The sequence below is a fragment of the Carya illinoinensis genome, chromosome 12 (genome assembly GCF_018687715.1).
Source record: "Carya illinoinensis cultivar Pawnee chromosome 12, C.illinoinensisPawnee_v1, whole genome shotgun sequence".
Taxonomy (NCBI): Eukaryota; Viridiplantae; Streptophyta; class Magnoliopsida; order Fagales; family Juglandaceae; genus Carya; species Carya illinoinensis.
The window spans coordinates 12,136,485-12,157,326 of NC_056763.1; the positions used below are offsets into that span (position 1 = coordinate 12,136,485).

Sequence of the window (20,842 nt, forward strand, 5' to 3'; positions counted from 1 at the left end):
TTGGAGCTTCCTATAACACAAGCTATTGTTGGAGAACTCGGATCTTTATACTTAGGAGGAGTATTGGATTGGATAATGGCGTTGACTTGTTCCGTGAGAAATGCCTTCTTTTTCACCTTAAGTCTTCTTTTAACCGTACACAAATCTTTCAAAAATTTGGTATATGTGGGGATTTGCTCAATGGCATCAAGAAGAGGAATGTTTATGTAAAGGAACCAATCTTTGAGGAAAGAGTGCCGGAGGAGTTACCTTTGGTTCCAGAGAAACATCAACATCAGAATTTTTACCTTGTGCATTAGAAATGGAACTTTCACCTTTCTTGCCAGCTTCATTACCCAATGTTTTAACTTCTTTGCCACTACGGAGAGTTATTACGGCCTTGCAAGTCCTGACATTTGCTTCTGAAGAAGATGAAGACTCTATGGCAGCAATTTGGACTTGAGGATTTGGTTGGGGTTGAGACGGGAATTTTCCTTTCTCTTGCGCACTCAAGGTTGTGTTCAGCTTGGTCAAATTATTCCTTATGTCATTGATGGCTTGAGAAGTTTGGTTATTTATGGTGGTTTGACTTTGCATGAACTGCTAAAGAGTAGAAGCCATTTGTTGAAATGGGTCATCCATGGGTCTTCTAGGGGCTGGAATTAGTGCATTTTGCTGGGTATGAACTGAATATTGAGGTGCACCAGCTCCCGGATGTGCTGAATTTGTGGGATGATCATTTCTCCAGCTGAAATTAGGATGATTTCTCCAACCTGTATTATAAGTGTTAGAATATGGTGCAGGAAAAGGTTTAGAAATCATGTTAACAGGATGAGAAGCATCACACAAAACTTCTTTAAAAGCTGGAATAGTAGGACATTCAGATGTTACATGGCTAATATCCTCACAAATGTTACATTTTCCTTGTTTTGGAATGCCCTGAATTTCATGCACTTTCTTCAACTCGATCGCCTCCAATTTTTTTGAAAATAAGGCAAATTTAGCTTTCAAATCATCCTCCTCATTTAAAACATATTTAACCCCCCCACTTACGGTCCTCAATGGTTCAGCTCTATCATAGACACAAGAAGTGTCCCATGATTGAGCTTTTTTAACCAAGTAATCAAAATATGCAAATGCTTCATCCGATTCCTTATTAAAGAATTCTCCATTACAAATGGTTTCAACAAATTGTCGCATCTTAGGTACCAAAGCTTCATAAAAAAAACTAATAATGCGCCAATTCTCGTAACCATGGTGTGGACAAGCATTTAAGAGATCTTTGAATCTTTCCCAACTTTGATAAAAAGTTTCATTTTCCTTTTGAGAAAAATTCATGATTTGCCTCTTTAAAGCATTAGTGTGATGCATTGGAAAAAACTTTTTCAGAAATTTAGCTTGCATTTCTTGCCATGTTCCAATGGATCTTGGCCTCAATGCATTCAACCATGTTTTTGCTTTGTCCTTAAGAGAAAAAGGAAACAATTTCAATCTAACAATCTCCTCAGTACAGTTTTGATCCAAAAATATGGAGCATACTTCCTCAAACTCCTTGAGGTGCAAGTAGGGATTTTCAGAATCCATTCCATGAAAATGAGGCAATAATGGTATCATTCCAGGTTTAAAATTGAAATTATGAGCATTCAAAGGTGTAATGATGCACGATGGAGTGGTGGTCCTAATAGGATGCAAATATTCTCTAAGTCTCCTGTTGGGATTTTCCATCTCCCTATTATTGTGTTCTTCTTCTTCAGCCATGTTACTATGAGTGTCAAATGATGATTCAAATACTAACTTAAGAGAAACAGATGATGCACTCGATGATGAGGTCGATGATTCAGTCCTAGTAAGTCTATATGTGCTATCTCTAGCCCAACCAGACATGCAACTTCAGCACAAAACAAGATAAAAGTAAACAAGAAAAATGAGAGGTAAAGATATCACCCAGGCTGTGAAGAGGTTCACAGCTCCACAAACGCCCTCTCAGGAAAAAGAGAATGCTTTGACAAACACTCGTTGTCCCCGGCAACAGCACCAAAACCTTGATCAGCTTATAATTTTGTCTTCCAAGCGTAGAAGCTGTCAAGGTAATACAAGGATAAGTCCAGGATCGTATTCCACAGGGACAAAGGGTTATCAAAGCGTTTGTGAAATTTTCTTTGTGTAAAAGAAGTGTCGATTATGAAAGATGAAAATAAATGTGAGTCTATGTTTCTAAAATTACCAAAACTAAGAAGTTTGGAGAAAATGTGTAGCAAATGAATTAAACTTGTAAGAAACAATAAAACAAACACTTGGGATACAATTTTCACCCACTGATTTGGAGATGGATTTACTTTTCTTTTCATCTTCTCTCAACCATGCTCCCATTCCTAGAAATCATGGTCGGATAATATAGCAATGAATCCCAATTCTTAGCCTAATAAAACTACTTGACAGATTATATAACAATTGTAAAATAGTGGAAGAAAGCCATCAAGGTCTTGTTACTTGTTCAAGTATTAATTGTGCCTTTACGTCTACAACTAATCTAAACCAAGAACAAAGAACTTCAATCCATTCTATATGTAAATTGAAATATTATCCAACAATTTAATCATTGAAATCAAATAATATTAAAGAAAATCCACTCCAAAACAGTTATAGGTTACTCATTGAATCCCAAGTCTAAAATCTAGCCTATCATCTCTAAATTAGTAAAATGCTAAAAAATGATAAATCCTAACATTTCAAATTATTGTATAAAAATAAATGAAGAAGAATAAATAAAACAATTCAAATGAAACAAATCTAGAAACCCAACCCGTAACGTCAAACGTAAAACTAAGCAAGAAAAATAATTAAATCCAAAGCAGCAGGCAATCCTTTCTTCACTGTCTGAACGAAAAGTAAAGAAAAGAAATTAAGGATTCTTCTGCGCCAAACAAAAATGAAGTGAAGTAAGAAAAAGAATAAAATGAAGCCGCCTTCCCTCAAAGGAAAAGAAGTAGAAAAATAATCAATAAAAACTAGCCGCCAGCATCTTCAACGAAAGAAAAATACTCCCTAAAGAAATAAAAACTCTGCTGTTGTGTCCCCGTCTGAACGAAAGAAAGAAAATAAAACTAAAACTCCTCTGGCTGCCTTCAACTAAACGAAAAAGAAAATGACTAAAAAACAAAAACTGCCTCCTAAAGAGTCTGGAACGAAAGGTAAGACACGAAAAAAATAAATCCTCAAAAAATAAACTGCTGTCGCCGAACAGAAACCAAAAGAAGCAAAGTGAATAAAATCCAAAACCAGCTGCTTCCTCTAAAACAAAAAGTAAGCTACTCGAAAGAAAAGAAAGACTAAGAACTCAAAGCTACTCTACTGCTGCTGCTTCCATCTAAATGAAAAGTAAACGACAAGAAGAAAAAAAAAATATATTAAGCCGCTCAAGGTCTGGAACCAAAAGAAAGAGAAGTAAAGCTATGAACTGTCCAAAAAAAAAAAAGAACCAGCTGCCTTCGTCTACATGAAAGAGAAAAAGAAATAAAACCCAGCTCACTCTACTGCTACCAGGTCTGGAACGAAAAAAAACAAAGTAAAAGCTGAATTATGTGTTGTTGCCTCTAGCTAAATAAATAACTAATCTCCTACTGCTCCAACTACCCGAAAAAGAAAGAAAGAAATAAAATCTGCTGCTGCTCAACGATCCAGCGCATACATCCATGTCCTGTTGTAGAACCGACAAAAGGAATAAAACCTGCTGTCGTCCTGTGCTTCCATGCTGCAACAATATTTCCATGGTGAGATTAATTGAAATAAATTGTGCAGAAGAACATGTGCGTCCAGTTGTCTTCCATCTCTCAGGTCTGAAATGCTCTTGCTTTCCAACGAAATCCAGCGTGTGTGAGTGTCTTTGCTGTAGCTTGCAGTTCCTTTTGCATTTGTTTGTGACTTGTCAAGAATGTCCCTTTATTATAACATTTCTCTATACTTAAAAAGGGATGTCAGCAACTCATGTATTTCTTTCTAAAAATAAATAATTACTCTGCAGCGTATAAACATGATATGAGAAGAGTAAAATTAAGATATTTATTTTGATGTGAAACAATTGCATTATCAATCTTTTTAAGCACAAAAAAAATATCAGAATTTATCAATGGACACAAGTATCATGATCGACTACATAATTAAGTACTTAAATCATTTTTGGTTAAACAATTTATTCACTTAAGTAGCTTAATTATGTAGTTTTATCACTTCATCACATGTCTACCTCCACAGCTTCCTTGAACTCGAACGGGGCACTCACGAGCGAAATGTCCCTCTTGACCACATCTGTAACAATGGGTTCCACCACTTAGACGACACTCACCTTCATGAGCTCTATTACATCTTCCAAAAATGGCACCCGTCCTCCCATACGTACACCTAAGGCCGCTTGTGGTCGAGTCCCGGTCCGCTGAACAAATTTCTGAGGCGAACCCAAACTACTTCCTTCACCAGAAAAACTCCGCCTCTAATGTCCTGGAGGGGAGCCCATACTCAAATTATTCTCTCGCTCAGCAAGAGTGGCCAAGTCCACTAAATCCTGACAAGTGGAAATCCTGTGGCAAACCACCATTCGGCGTATATCAGGATGTAGACCCTCCTGGAAACGCTCGGCCTACATTTCCTCCATGGCGATGAGGTGGGAAGCAAATCGCCCAAGCTCCCTTGGCATACTGTTCCACGGTCATACTCCCTTGGACCAAGCTTGAGAACTCTCTTGCTTTTTGCCGCCTCACGGAAGTGGGAAAGAATCGATTATTGAATTCTTTCTTAAAGTGTTGCCAGGTCACAGCGGCAAAAGATCCCAACTCTTACTCCAGCATTACTCACTTTGTATCCCACCACTCAGAAGCGGTGCCTTGCAACAGATAGCTGGTATAGAGTACTTGTTGCTCTTCAGTGCAACCACATACTTCAAAAGTTCTTTCTAAATCTCTGACCCACTTTCCAGCCCGTAGTGGATCCTCTTCTCCCATGAAGGGTGGAGTTCTATGTGCTAGAAAGCGCTCATATTTGCATCCAGCTTGCACCACTCCACACGGCCCTCCCTGTTGTGGCCTAAAATTCTGTTGCATGAACTCAGTCATCTGCCTTATCGCTTGGGCTATAGCAACATCCCTCGACGTATCGTCCCGAGGCTCTTGATTAGATTTTCTTGGCCTCACCATCTTTCTGCCACAACACAACCTTTGACCCCCTTTAAGAAAACAAATAAAACCAACAACATAAAACCAAAAACCAAAACCAAACCACATAACAAGAAAACAAAACATACTAGCATGCAATAACATAACTAAATAAATAAATACAAGCAAGCAAGCTCAAATAAATTCAAATCAAATAAAACAAATCAAACAGCAACTTTACTTAAAATAAATTTTAAAACACAACTTAAAAAAAATATTCTGGTACTACCTACGGGACATGTGGTTTTACCCAGAGCCAAACCGCTCTGATACCACCTGTGACGCCCCCAAATCCCACGTACGGACACGGGGAAATCGAGACGTTTGGATGATGACATCACGGGTCACCACCCTATCGCCAAGTGTCAATGTGTGTACATGCAACAAGTGTGCAAAAGAAAACACGCAGTGGATAAACAGAGTCATATAACTAAATACCAGAATTTTTCTTGTTTAATACAAAGCCAATCAAAACATACATAATAAAATATTACAAACCACAGATATTGTTTTAAAACCAACTGCAAGGCATAAACTTCAACTCAATACTTCGATGGAGCCGCCTCCTCGGGCTCAGCCTCCTCCTCCTCCTCGATCTCTGCATCAAAATCTACGGTACCAAAAATGGTACTGCAGGTAAGTAAGATCCAAGCGCCACAAGATAAAAACATATAAAACTCAACAATATGCATGAAAGAATACAAATGCACATGTCCCAAAAAAACCACATTTTTGGCCCAAAAACATAACCTTTAAAACCAGCCCTGCCATTATCCCAGATAATGGCCCAAAGCAAGAAACCACCATTTTCCCAGAAAATGGATCACAAAACCTCAACGTAACCTCACCATTTTCCCAGAAAATGGCCTGTATCCAAAAACCATAAAACCGATCCAATTATTGTGTGCACCATGATCTCCCCTAGGGATCACTCGCACACTCTGGCTCCTGTGCCACACCGCAGGTAACGACTACGCATGTGACACTTAAACGAACGATGCCCAGTACTCGCACCCAGGGCGTCCCTGGACCAGGCCATCCTCTAGTCCCCACCACTCTAGGGACCACAGAGTCAACACGACAGCGTTACCGTATCGTGCAATCCGGTCGTTGCCCAGCGACAACCCAGGGGATGTCACTCAGTATTATCCACTCCCGAGTGACTAGATGAGCTCCACCGAGATAATACCCCATCCCAGCTTGGGGTCGTGATACACACGCACCCGAAAATCCATTTACACGATTAAAACCGAATTTTCTCAAATTAAATAAAATGCACATGTATGCTCCATGTAATGCACGCCTCAAGGCACAAATAACCAACCAATCAGAAAACAACAAAACCAATCAACTCCGTCCTCAATCCATCCGACCCCCGAACTCCTCGGACTCAGTCCGGAATCAACCAACCAGTCAAATAATTTATTGTAAGAGAAAAATATATTTAAATCTAAAAGTCAAGTTTGAAAAATACTTACAGCGCTATAAGATATTTTTTGAAAGCTCAGGACGTTGCAAATGACAGAGAAAAAGCAACGTAACAGTGTATTTTACACTGTGGCCGTGGGTAGTAAATTACTCACTTTCGAACGGGGACAAACCAAGACACAAAATTGATAGGGAATGGCCAAGGGATGTTTATGAAGCTAATGGAAGTGAGAGTTGGCCGTGGGTGGCGACGCATGGCGGCGGATCGGACACTTGAGGCTAATTTCGGCTTTGGAGAGTGAGGGCTATACACAACTCCGTTGGCCATGAAATTTCTTGGAGAAGGTCATGGTGATGAGAGGAACAAGATGGTGGTGGTGAAACACCATGGGTGGCCGTGTACGGCGGCATATGGTGGTGCAACCGAAACTCTAGCTATGGAGACCCATCGGAGAAAAAGAGAGAGTTAGGGGAAAAGAAAGACATGGGGAGGAAGCCCTTAATGTGGTGAATCCATTGGTGGTGCTTGGTGGCTGATTTGGCTGTGTATGGTGGCTCAAAGAGGAGAAAAAGGCTTGAAGACCCATTTGTTTAGAGGAGAAAAGAGAGAGATTGGGTGGCCAGCGTAGCATACCACCGACGCAGTAGAGCTTTCCGGTGAGGGAGGGACATGCCGGAGGTGGAGATGGGTTATGGCGGCTGGAGGTGGCGCTAGCTGGGTGGGCTAAAGGAACGGACGGAGGGAGAGGAAGAGAGGTCGCGCGCGGAAAGAGAAGAAAGAAGAAGGAAAAAGAAGAAAAAAAGAAAAGAAGGAAAAGAAAAAGAAAAGGAAAAGAAAAAAAAAAGAGAAAAGAAAAAGAAAAGATGAGGGAAAAGAAATGAGGTCCAATCCTCATCTCCGGAATCCAAAAATTAATCCGACGAAAACAAATTAAAAACCAGAAAATGACTAAAATAAATTAAACATCACATCAATTAAAATAAAACCAATTGAAATACATTAATTTAAAATAAAATAACTAATATTTTAATCAAATTAAAATACTTCTTCAGTGAAAATACACATAAAAAGGGGATGTCACAGGCTAAAAGAATAGTGTTTTGTTTAGGTGGCATGTTCTTACACCTTGATATCCATAACAAATCCATTTAATGACTCCTCATTATACCAAGTTTCTAATACTATTCACTATGTGTGGTTAAGATCTTACCAAGTGTTCAAATAAAACTTCTCTAACCTAATTTGGACATTTCACACTGTGATTTTGAAAATACTACACTTGGTACACTTATTAAGGTTATTATTTAGTCCAAAGAAATGCATAATAAACTTAGTAAAAAAATCCTAAGTATTCATATTAACCTATAGTGAAAATCATTTACTAAAATTCAACCTTGAGTGCCCCTAAAAATAAATTCACAGTTTTGAACAGGCGTTTTGTCCAAAATTATGAAAATGAGTTATTGCACTCTAAATAATCAACCAAGTCTAATGGCGTAGACCATAATGCATTATGATACTTCGAACTACCTCAAATAATTAAAATTACATATCTGGAACCATAACGATAACACTCACTATGTTGACAAACTAAAACCTGTGTGATTGGCCAATTCGTGAAAACTTATGAGGTTTTCACGAGATTCCTAGAGTCAATAGAAATTCCACCAGTAAATTTCTAGTGGGCTGTTACAGTCATTCCACATTTTTTTGGCACAACTTGCACTGGACTTACTCATGAGCTATCTAAAATAGCATAGATAATTCTAGCATTGAAGAGCTTAAAAATTTCAGCTCTCACTACTTCTTTCATTACTGGATTTAATTTTTTGTGGTGTTTGATCAACGGTTTGTAAAGTTCTGGTATTAAAATCTCGTGCATGCAAATGGAGGGGCTTATACCTTTTATGTCAAAAATACTTCATCCCAAGGTTGTTCTATGCTCCTATAACACAATAGCTTTTCCTCTTCTTTGGGTGTGAGTGATGCAACAACAATTGCTGGAAAGTGTTGTGCCTAAACTTTGACTCAACTAGTGAACCAAAAATTTAGAGCAGTTTTATCTGCAAGTATACAGGTGTTGTAGCACCTAACAGGGTCAAATCCATAGGGACTGACTTATATGATAAGAAAAATAAATTCAAACAATGAAAATAAATTACTAAAAGGAACGTGCAATCAAATAGAAAAGAAAATTATCGAGTTGAAGATTTTTAAAGTAACAGAATAAAACTAAAATGATAAAATAAATTGATATGGAGAACGACTAAAGTTTCAAGGATCCGTCTAATAATTTAGAATATTGTTTCCGATCGATTTACTTTAATTAAACTAAAATAATGATTCCATTTAATTGAAAGATTTAACATTTATGGTCAAGAAAAATAGTAACTAATGATTAAGCATGAACGACTGATGATTATAATATTCACAAACTCATTTGAATATCACAAAATTTTTTTTAAGCATTCATTGTATTCATAAATCACAATGAATCAAGATAAATAAATAGACAATCAAAATATCCAATAATAAAATCCTCCAATCGATCAAGCTCACAAAATAAAGTCTACATTGATCCAAAAATAATATTTAAATCATTAAACTTCACCTCTAACTTTAGTACAATCAAACATAATTCTGAATTCTTAAAAAAGTTAATTCATGGCTACTCAACACCAAAAGTTGTATCCACAAGGACTATCTCAATAATTTTTCACATAGAATTTGGGCAAATGTCTTAGAAATCGGGTGTGTGTATGGCTAAACCGTTGTGTGTTCCTCATTAATAACAATGATTTATCATAGGATTTTTCAACCTTAAGATTAATCATTATTGATTCTAACTACCTCAAAGCCCTAGGGGCTAATTGTGACGCCCCCAAATCCCACATACGGACACGTGGAAATCGAGATGTCGAGATGATGACAATACGGGTCACCACCCTATCGCCAAGCGCCAAGTGTGTGAACATGCAACAAGTGTGCAAAAGAAAACACGCAGCGGATAAATAAAGTCATAGAACTAAGTACCAAAATTTTTTCTATGTTTAATACAAACCCATTCAAAACATACATAATAAAATATTACAAGTCACAAATATTGTTTCAAAACCGACTACAAGGCATAAACTCCAAATCAATACTCCAGCGGAATCGCCTCCTCCTCCTCCTCCACGACCTCTGCATCAAAATCTACGGTACCAAAATGGTGTCGCAGGTAAGTAAAGATCCAAATGCCACAAGATAAAAGCATATTAAACTAATATGCATGAAAGAATGCATATGCACATACCCCATAAAACCACATTTTTCCACGCACGCCAAAATCCCATTTTGGCCCAAAACATATCCTTTAAACATAATCTCGCCATTATCCCTGATAATGGCCCAAAAACCAGACCATCAGAGCACTATAGGCATGAATCGCAGGCGAGACTCTACCACCATCCTTGCTCACCACCGTCCCTACGAGTGCACCGTAGGCGAGAACCATAGGCGGGATTCTACCACCGTCCCTGTTTACCACCATCCTTACACGTGCCTCTGACTCAAACCAGTCAATCCAATCATTCACATATATCAAAAACATACATGCAATGCACACCTCAAGATACAAAGCATCCAACCAAACACAAAAACAACAAAACCAAGCAACTCCGTCCTCAATCCATCCGACCTCCGAACTCCTCGGACTCAGTCTGGAATCAACCAATCAGTTAAATAATTTATTGTAAGAGCAAAAATATATTTAAATCTAAAATAGAGTTTGAAAAATACTTACAGTGCTATAAGGTATTTTTTGAAAGATCACGACGTTGCAAATAGGGAAGAAAAAGCAACGTAACAGTGTATTTTACACTGTGGCCGTGGGTTGTAAATTACCCTCTTTTGAATGGGGACAAACCAAGACTAGAAATTGATAGGGAATGGCCTAGAGATGTTTATGAAGCTAATGGAAGTGAGTTTTGGCTGTGGGTGGTGGTGGAAATGGCGGTGGAAGCTGAAAAAGAGCAAATCGGAGTTGAGCTCGTGGGAGCTGCTCCGTCAACGGATCGGGACCGGAAATGGGTGGGTTAGGACGGCAAGAGGTAAGGGATGAAGTGGCGAAGAGGTGGTGGCCGGAGGTGGAGCGACGGCGCCGAAAATGGCCAAAAAGCCGTGTGGTTTAGATGGGCTGTAGGGGGTTAACGGCGGCACGGATGGAGCTGGTTTTTGGTGGGGTGGTGCGCCGACCAGAGGGGAGTCGACTGGTGGGAGCTGTGTTGGCCACGTCGGCCAACGGCAGTGGGTCTGGGTGCACAAGCAGGACGGCGACAGAGAGAAAGAGAGAGAGGTTGAGCGCGGGGGGAGAGGAGAAGGAAAAGAAGAAGAAAAGAAAGAAAGAAGAAAAGAAGAAAAGGAAAAGAAAAAAGCAAAAAGGGAAAAAGAAAAAGAGATAAGAAAAGATGAAGAAAGAAAATGAGGTCCAGTTCTCATCTCTGGAGTCCAAAAACTGATCCGACGAAAATAATTTTAAAAACCACAAAACAACTAAAATAACTTAAACACTGTGAAGCCCCCAAATCCCCACGTACAGACACGGGGAAATCGAGACATCTAAATGATGACATCACGGGTCACCACCCTATCGACGAGTGCCAAGTGTGTGCATAAGCAACGAATGTGCACGAGAAACACGCAGCAAATAGCAAAGTCAATAACTAAGTACCAGAATTTTTCTTAATTTAATACAAAGCTATTTAAAACATACATAATAAAATATTACAAAACACAAATATATTTTCAAAGCCGAAACAAAACATAACCCACTCAGAACTCCGGCGGAGCCGCATCCTCGGGCTCAGCCTCCTCCTCCACTTCAAACTTTGCACCAAAATCTACGGAACCAAAAATGGTGCCGCAGGTAAGTAAAATCCAAACACCACTAGATAAAAACATATAAAACTCAAACAATATGCATGAAAGAAAAACCAATGCACACGTCCCGCAAAATCATTTTTTTTCCACGCACGCCAAAAACCCATTTGGCCCACAAAAACATATCGCTTAAAACCAAGTCTCACCATTATCTGGGATAATGGCCCAAACCACCATTTTCCTAGAAAATGGATCAAAAGCCTCAAAACCAAACTTCGCCATTTTCCCAGAAAATGGCCCGCATCCGAAAACCATAAAAACGATCCATTTATGCATGCACCATGATCTCCCCTAGGGATCATCCGCACACCCTGGCTCTGTGCCACACCGCAGGTAACGACTACGCGTGTGACACCTAAACGAGCGATGCCCAGACTCACGCCCAGCGCGTCCCTGGTCAGGCCACCCTCTAGTCCCCGCCACTCTAGGGACCACGGAGTCGTCACGACAGCGTTACCGTATCGTGCGATCCGGTCGTCGCCCTGCGACAACCCAGGGCACGTCACTCAGTATTATCCACTCCCGATTGACCAAAGGAGTTCCATCGAGATAATTACCCATCCCGGCTTGGGCTCGTGAGACATACGTACCCGAAATCCATTTACGTCAATAAAACACGATTTTCTCAATTAAACACAAATGCACATACACACACTTGGCACACGTTGATAGGGTGGTGACCCGTGATGTCATCATCCGGATGTCTCGATTTCCCCATGTCCATGCGTGGGGATTTTGGGGCGTCACACATATTTTGGCAGGCAATCCCTCCAAATTTCTGACAACGCTTACAAATTTTACAAAATTCATGGGTGTCCTTCAAAAGGGTAGGCCAATAAAAACCACATTGCAAAATTTTAAAAACTATTTTCATAGCAGAAAAATGGTCACCACATGCCCTAGAGTGACAAAAAGACATCACACTTTAAAATTCACTATCAGGAATACATCTTCTAATTATCTGATCTGGGCAATATGTAAACAAATATGGATCATCCCAAAAGAAGTTTTTTACCTCTAAAAAAAATTCCTCTTTTCTTGTTAGTTGGTGGTCCTCTGTGCTACTTCTTTTCTTTATCTCCCAACATACTCCTTCCTCTTCTTAAATCATGCGGCGTCCATCTTTGTGGGTTGTTGGGACAGCGCATGCGTTCTGCTGAAAGTGAAGGTGTAGCGGGTGGAGGTGTTGGGCTTACAAATGAGTGGTTGGCAAGGAGGAAGATGTGGTTGCTGTAAAAAAGATAAGAAAGATAACTCAATAAATAAAAACAAAAATAGTACTAGACAAGAAAATAAATTATAAATAATTAAAGGCAAAAAATAAAACTAGACAAAATAAAAAATTTGCAGAAAAAAATAGAATATCAAAAATATATTTTGCATGCAAGGAAATATTATCCAAAAAAAATCATAGGTTATAAAATTGAACATAAATCATGATATTAATCAATTTAAATCACAACTCGGATTTATGCCTATTAATAATGTTTTCATCTAAAATCAATAATAATCTCATGAACTAATTAAAATGTTTTGGTTCTAAATATATGAAATATGCAATATTTCAGCTCAATCAAAAAGGTATAACTATCACCCAAGAATGCATAGCAAAAATGCTTAGGTAATTGCTTCAACTCTGTAGCTATAGTGTGATAACCCGCTCATTCTTTCTTCTTTAATTACGAGCCGCATTTTACTTGTCGAGCCTCAATGGCATGTTTTAAAAGATATCAAGCGGATTTAAAAGCAAGATAAATATTTTAAAATTACGAGTCTTTTAGATATTCTTGAAATATTTATATGTGATATTTCTAGTGTTATTGGACTAAACTTGTTTTTAAATAACACAATTACAATATTTTGATTAACTCGGAAAATATTATAATTGTGAAAAATTATTTAAATAAAATATTTTAAGTCATTTAAAAATCTTACGAGATTTAACTTTACATTGAAAACTCTAAATTAATTTAAATTGTTTTATTCTCGTTGATTAATTAACGAGACTTCATCATTTTAAATAATGATAAAGGAATATTATTTTATAAACTTTGGTTCATAAAGTAATATTCTATCTTAATTCCTCTCAATGTTTTATTTTTAATAAAATACTTACGTGTTTTCAAATCAGTGTTTAAACTCTCGGTTAGATCATTTGAAGATCCTGAAATGAAGGACTTCGATTAAATACCCAAGCCCCTAGCCTTTCTCCCTCACTCTCCTTTCCTCTTTCTCTCTCCTCTCCCTTTCTCCCAGCCCGACATCTCTTTCCTCTCTCTCACTGTACGATTGTTTGTTCCGACCGGAGCCACCACCAGACGCCACACTCCACCTCCACCACTGATAGGTCCTTCTCTCGCCGACCAGCCCATCCCCATCAGTGGTGAGTCGCACCAACAACCCATTCTCTCTCCTCCTCCCTTTAACTAAATGGGTATGGAAAACCATTTATTAGCTTCTATCGCCACCGTACGCGGTCAACATGGCCACCAACCACCACCAACAGTTTCACCACCTCATGAGCTTCCCTTCCATCATCTCTGTTCCACCCAGCTCTCTCTCTCTCTCCACTGGGCTACCTCACGCACACGATCTCGTCATGCGTGAACCCATGGAATTAGAATTCCTTGAACCCACAATCAATTTGAAAACTCACCCAAGAAAGCTAAAATCAAGTCAATGGATGAAGAATCTAGACCCGTTTCAAGAACCTAGACTATATTAAAATCCAGACCCATTGAAGAACCCGTCTCAAGAACCCAGATTATAAAGGAGGGACACTATAAAGGTTGTGATTTACCTTTGATAAGTTCAAAAGTTCAATCAAGAACAAGAAGAGTAAACTCAACTCGCCATGAAAATTCAATATTGTCTGACCTCCTCAAATGAGGCTACAAGTGGTTTAAATAAACAATCCCCAAAAATCCTAGTGAATAATGCCACGGTACTGTAGCGTGAACAGTGCCGCACTACAGTAACTTCTAAAACCCTAGTTCAAATAAAATAATAACTTTCCAAATAAGCCCTTGGCCAAAATACAAGGCTTTCCCAAAAATCCTAGTTCATTAGAAATAATACATATGTGGGCCAAGCATCCTCAAGCCCACTTATTCTAAACTAATAATAAAAAACCTTTAAACAAATTGAAAGCCTTAACAACAAGAAGTCCTATCTCTAAGTCATGTCTTCCATAGCTTATATCAAGTGGATCAAAACTGGTTCTCCTTCCTTCAAGCCCATCTTGAGTGTTGGGCTCTTCCTAGTTTCATTCCAAGTGGATTGCACCAATCCACCAATCCTTGCATTTGCTTCCTTGATTTTCTTGGCTCTTGATCTTGTAATTGCCCCATCTGGAACTTGTAAAGGATCTTTAAGGTTCAATCCACCTTAGAGCCCATCAACATGGCTTCACCTTGCACAGCTCCTAGAGGCACCATGCGTGGCTAGCTGTGCCACCAAGCACCACCACCATGCTCCCTAGCCACCAAGGAGCTACCAGTATGCTTCCACCTCTCCCATGAGCCTCTCTCTCTCTCTCTACCCAAAATGGGTTTCTCTTATCTTAGATCTACCACCGACGGCCTTAGCGTTGTTGTGCTCCACCTCCTCTACCACCAAGCACTTCCACCAACCTCCCTCTACCTCCCTCTAGCTTCCCATGAAATTCCATAGCCTTCCTCCACCTCAAGCACCCTCACTCTCTCTCGGATACACTCTTCACGGTGTGATGCCGTTGTGCTCTCCCACCTCAAACCACCACGAGGTCACCTTGAGCCTTTCCAAGACTATGCCTAGCATTCTCAAGCCTGAACTGCCCCTTTATGTGGTGGACAACCACTATACACGATGTTAACTGCCACATATGACTCCTCCACGTCTTGATCATGACAGGCAACGAGTGACACATGGGTTATCTCATCGATAGTATAACCCTCTATCTCTCATTATTTATGTAAATATGTTAGTTAGTTGATAGGTTGTGGATTGTACTGTTAGAATTGTGGAGTTTGTTGTGTAGTTGTAAAGTGAAGTGCTGCTGTGTAACGAAGTGTTGGGCATAATTGTGTAGTGTTCTGGACTATGTTGTGAGTATGGACATGAGGTGTGTGCCGTAGTCGTGATATGGCATGGTGTATGAAGGGAGTACACGTGGAGTGTACTCCATGCAATGCAGTGACGCACCGTGTGACGTAGAGTGTAGTGACATGTGGCGTAGAGTGAAGGGAGTGCATGTGGGGTGTGCTCTGTGTTGTGTAGCAATGCATCGTAAGGCATGTCATGTATAAAAAGATGGTTGTGTGGTGAAGAAGTGTAGAGTGTGTGAGCAGTATCGGAAACTGTGTAATGGTGTCCCGAAATAGCTGTAACATGGCCTGTAGTCTGAGGTGACGGGTGTCACCTTGTGATTGACTTATGGCTGAGAGTATGTATGAAGTGGTGGAAAAGTATTAGAGAGTGTAGAGTAAGCATGACGGGCATCGTGACATGACTTGGGATTTCTCTCAAGCTACGTGATGTGATAGAGGTGCATTTATGGATGCAGTCCTCTCTTGTCGAGTGTTGGGATGAACTTGTAAGGGGCCCGAGTTGTAGGAAGAGTCCTATCGACTGGGTCTGAGCAAGTTGGTATCAGAGTATAGAGCTTGTTTATACAAGCGGGCATTCATTGGAATTATAAGTTGGTCTTAGGTGTTAAAAGGGATAAGATACAGATGCCTCTGGCGAGACATGTGTGCTGGACAGGTTTACCATATGTAATGGGTAATCTATCCTCAACATGGTTACATGGTGTTTTAGCCTCATAGTTGGCTTTAAGTCGTGTGTCTTGTATGGATGGAAATGAGGATTGAGTATGGGCTAGGATATGTGAAGGTAGTAATGGGTAAGTTATCTAGGATGCGTGACTTAGTCAGCCCGAGTCATGCGTCGACATGTGGTTAATAGAAGAATAAGATGGAGGTCTTAGTATCTTAACCCTAAGGTGAATCACATAGGTTCACTTTAAGGAATAAGACCCTAAAGGTTTTAGCATAGTAAATGGCACGTAAGAGCCCAGGGATGAATGGAGAGTGTTCCAAGTGAGGCATAGTTCTATTTTTAGTATAGTTGCTTATGCATTAGATAGATGATGACCTGAGGTTATGTGTATGCATGTAGGTTTCCATTTGACACCCACACAATTGGATTGCATGGAATGAGTATGGCATGAAGTCCAAGTAAGTATTGTGTTCTACTCTTCTAGAGTTTTTCTAAATAAATGAAGATGAAAACGGAACACTTTTCTTTAAAATGCTATAATGCTTTACGAACTGACGCTTTTATCAACGCAAAACGCTTTACAAAAAAGAAAGCCAAGCATAAGCTTTTAAGTATAAGTATATAACAGCCCTCCTTGGTAGCCCCTTTTCAAGCACCCAAAGTATGTAAGTGTATGCGTGTGGATGGATGCTATACGCGGTACGTATTGTATGTATGTTCATGAAAAAAAATGAAATGAAGTTTTAAAAGATGCATGACCTGACTTTTTTAAAAGATGGAAATGAAAGAAAACTACTTTTAAAATGATTTTTATGAAAAGACCTTTTAAAATGACTTTATGAATGAAATGAACTGAAGAACTATAAGAAATGTAAAGAATTATAAGAATTGGACTGTAAGGACTATAAAGGGCTGAAAGGATTTTAAAAGAATGAAAGGATTGAAAAGGAATGAATGGACTAAATCTATGATGTATGAAGCTACGTAACGGCCAAATGAATGGAAAAGTAAAAGGTACCGAATGAATGGACTGGGCAGATTGCAATGTCGGGTAAGTAGTACTGGTAGTGTAACCAGTGTTGCACCATATGAAATTGATTCCCAACCTGTGGCTGCAGGCGGAATCAGGTCCAAAAGACTAAAAACCCCAGCACACGGGGCGCAATAATGTGCAATGGCCAATGAAAGTGATAAGAAAAGAATGTATGCATGTATTAAGAAATAATGCATGTATGTATGAAAAGACTTATACATGAATGTATGTAAGAAAAGATGTATGCATGAAAAGACTCTTTAACAAATGAGCAAGGCATGTGGACTTGTTTTAAGAAAGAAAATGTTTTTTAAACCCCTCCTCACAACGTTTTTAAAATGAACTATATGTCTATGCATGATAAGTATGATATGTATGTATAGAGTGATGAATGCATGACTGAAAACCTATGTTAATATATTTTAACTATATGAAGTAATGCTTACAAGTCATCGCCTTATTTTAGTTTTTATGTGTGCCCTCCCAGGAACAAGATGAGCATGACACGTCAGAATGGACACAACCCAAGGGGAAGAACATGAAAGCCTAGGAAAGACATTTCGTACGAGAAACTTTAATTATAAAATTTATGTTATCCGTTGTAACCTTTTTAATCAAGAAAACAAGTTTTATTTATAAACGTGGAGTCTTTTGTATCCTAGCATGAAAGTAAAAGAAATTTTCAAAAGGAACCGTAATTCCTGTCTATTTTTATTAAAATCATTTTCTAAAGGACCCACCGCAAGGACGGGAACTACATATAGTTTGTTGCATCTTTTCTCTAGAAATTGCAGAATTCAGCTTTGCTACAATTGGCTCTAGCCTCCCCACTTCATTGCTAAGTGATTTGTCCTACTACAATGCTCCCAAGGAAAATACATAGTGGAGAAATTCTTCACTAACAAAAGGTAAATTAGATTCACAAATAGCAGAGTTAGTAAAATTATAAAGTTGAGATGAAATGGTGATACATTGTTCTAGGTGAACAACTGGTAAATCTTCTTGAAAGGCTTCTTCTACACATTGCTTAATGACATCTACCTGGAAGCAAGTGCTTTGATCTTCTGGAAATCTTATGGCTTGGTAGATGCTGAACATAACCTCTTCCTTGCTTACTCTCAAAGTTAATTAACCCTTTTGAACATCAATTAAAGTCATTCCCGTAGCCAAGAATTAGTGGGGCTTCTTGGTCTTCCTCCATATCTAACACCACAAAATTAGCAAGAAAAATAAATTTATCCACCTTTACCAATACGTCTTCTATGATTCCACGTGGGTACTTGATGGATCAGTCTACTAGTTGTAAAGAAATGGTTGTTTGTTTCATCTCTCCAAGTCCTAATTTCTTGGAAACAGAAAGTGGCATAAGATTAATGCTGGCACCAAGATCACATAAAACGTTATTAAAAAATGAATTTTCAATAGTGCAGGGCAAAGTGAAACTCCACAAATTTTTTAATTTTTGAGTTAATTTCTTTTGAAGAATGGCACTGCATTCTCTTCAAACAGCTTTACTGTTTTGAACTCCTCTAACCTTCTCTTCTTATAACTGATGCCTTTAAGAATTTGACATAATTTGCCATTTGTTCTGAAGCATCTACAAAATAAATATTTATGTGAATTTTCTTAAAAATATCCAAAAACTTAGAAAATTGCTTATCTAATTATTGTTTCTAAAAATGTTGAGGATAAAGGAGTGGAGTATGGAGAATAGGAGGATTGTCAAGAAATGAATAGGAGGATTGTCACGAAATGAAATTTTTGGAGGCTCGTTAGTTTCTTTTAATGTATCATCCACAACCTCCTTTCCTTCTACTTTATTCTTGTTTTGGCCATTGTTTGGAGCTGTAGGGTTGGACTTGGTTTCCTTTGATGGTGATCTCTCAATTTCTTTTCCACTCCTAAGTGTGATGGTCTTGCATTGTTTCTTTGGATTTACTTCTGTGTTGCTAGGAAAAGTTCCTTTTTGTTGGGCATTGATGGTTGTGGCTATTTGCCCAATTTGCACTTCAACATTTTTCATAGTGGCACCCATGTTGCTACAATGAGTCTCAATGTTGTATAACCGTGAATCATTCTTTTTGAACCTAGCTTTTGTCTCCTCAACAAAGGGAACCATGGCATCCTCGTGTGACATATTCTTCTTACTTTGTTGACTCTCAAATCTTGAAGAAGGCTACAGCACATTCTTTGTGTGTCCATAATACAAATTTTCATGATTTCAAAGCCCTGGATGGTAGTAATTTGGCATAGGATTACCACAATTGTTGTAGTTCTGATTGTTGATATATTGAATTTGTTCTTGAATTGTTTCATTACTCAAAACTATCATACTTGTAGTTGTAACATATTCTACACTTTGTGGTATTCCTTGGGATGTCAAAGCTGAAATTTGATGGGATAGAGAAGAAACTTGAGCTAAAATGTCTACTAACCAGTGTTTTTGGTACCATACCGTACCGGCCGGTACATTCCGTACCGGTCACCAGGCCGGTACAGGTAAGGTACCTGTTTCGTACAGGCTGAAATACCGGCCGGTACCAGCCGTACCGGCCTGTATTTCGGCCTGTACCGGCCGGTATTTCGGTATTTCGGTGTTTATGTTTTTTTTTTTTTCAAATTTTTAAGTTATAATCTCATTTTTTGACCCCAATTCATATAAGACTATTTATAATTTATATATACATATTTATTCATGTATAATTTATTCATATATAGATTATTATTTTGAAATATAATTTATATATATATATTTATATATATAATTTATTTATATATCGACTATCCCGAAACGGTACACAAAACGGTACCGGTACCGAAATATTTCGTTCCAGTGCCTTGACCGGTACGCCATCCGGTACGGTATTCAAAACATTGCTACTAACTGCTCGAATTCATGAATCGTAGCAACTTTCTTAACCATAGTTCTTTTAATTGGCCATTGATTATTATTTTAGGCCATTTATTCCAAAAAAGAGGTAGCACCTTCAACTATTTTTGACATCAAAGTTCCACCAGAGGCAGCATCAACTATAGTCCGAGTTTTCCGTTTAACCCATTGTAGAACATATGAACTTGCAACCAGTCTGGCAATCTGTGTTGAGGGCAGCGTCGAATCAAATCTTTAAACATTTCCCATGCTTTGTAGAGTGATTCGAAATCATTTTACTTAAATTGACCAATTTCACTCTTGAGTTGGGCTATTTTTACAGGTGGAAAAAATTTAGCAAGAAACTTTTCAACCATGTCCTGCCAGCTAGTGATACTTTCTAGTTGTAGAGATTATAGCCAACCTATTGCGTTGTCTCTCAAGGATAACGGAAACAATCTAAGTCTAATGGTATCTTCAATAATACCATTAATCTCTACAGTGTCACAAATCTCTAAAAACATCGACAAATTAATATTGGGATCATCTAGTGATCCACTTAATTGGGCTTGTTGCACCATGCTGATTAAGGCTGGTTTGAGCCAAAAATTATTAGCATTAATGGTTTGGTGTCTTATACCTGAGTAGTT

At 38.6% G+C, this 20,842-nt stretch overlaps 1 long non-coding RNA gene and 1 other non-coding gene across 2 annotated transcripts; one reads left to right on the forward strand and one right to left on the reverse strand.

The window, feature by feature from the left end:
- Positions 1-308: 308 nt before the first annotated feature.
- On the reverse strand, positions 309-1,991 carry LOC122290125. Its single transcript, XR_006236298.1, has 2 exons — positions 1,924-1,991; positions 309-752 (listed from the first exon to the last, which is right to left on the reverse strand). It is a non-coding gene; the product is annotated as an uncharacterized LOC122290125 (long non-coding RNA).
- An 18,423-nt stretch (positions 1,992-20,414) lies between these two features.
- On the forward strand, positions 20,415-20,521 carry LOC122290622. The gene has a single exon (XR_006236484.1). It is a non-coding gene; the product is annotated as a small nucleolar RNA R71 (small nucleolar RNA).
- Positions 20,522-20,842: the final 321 nt, after the last annotated feature.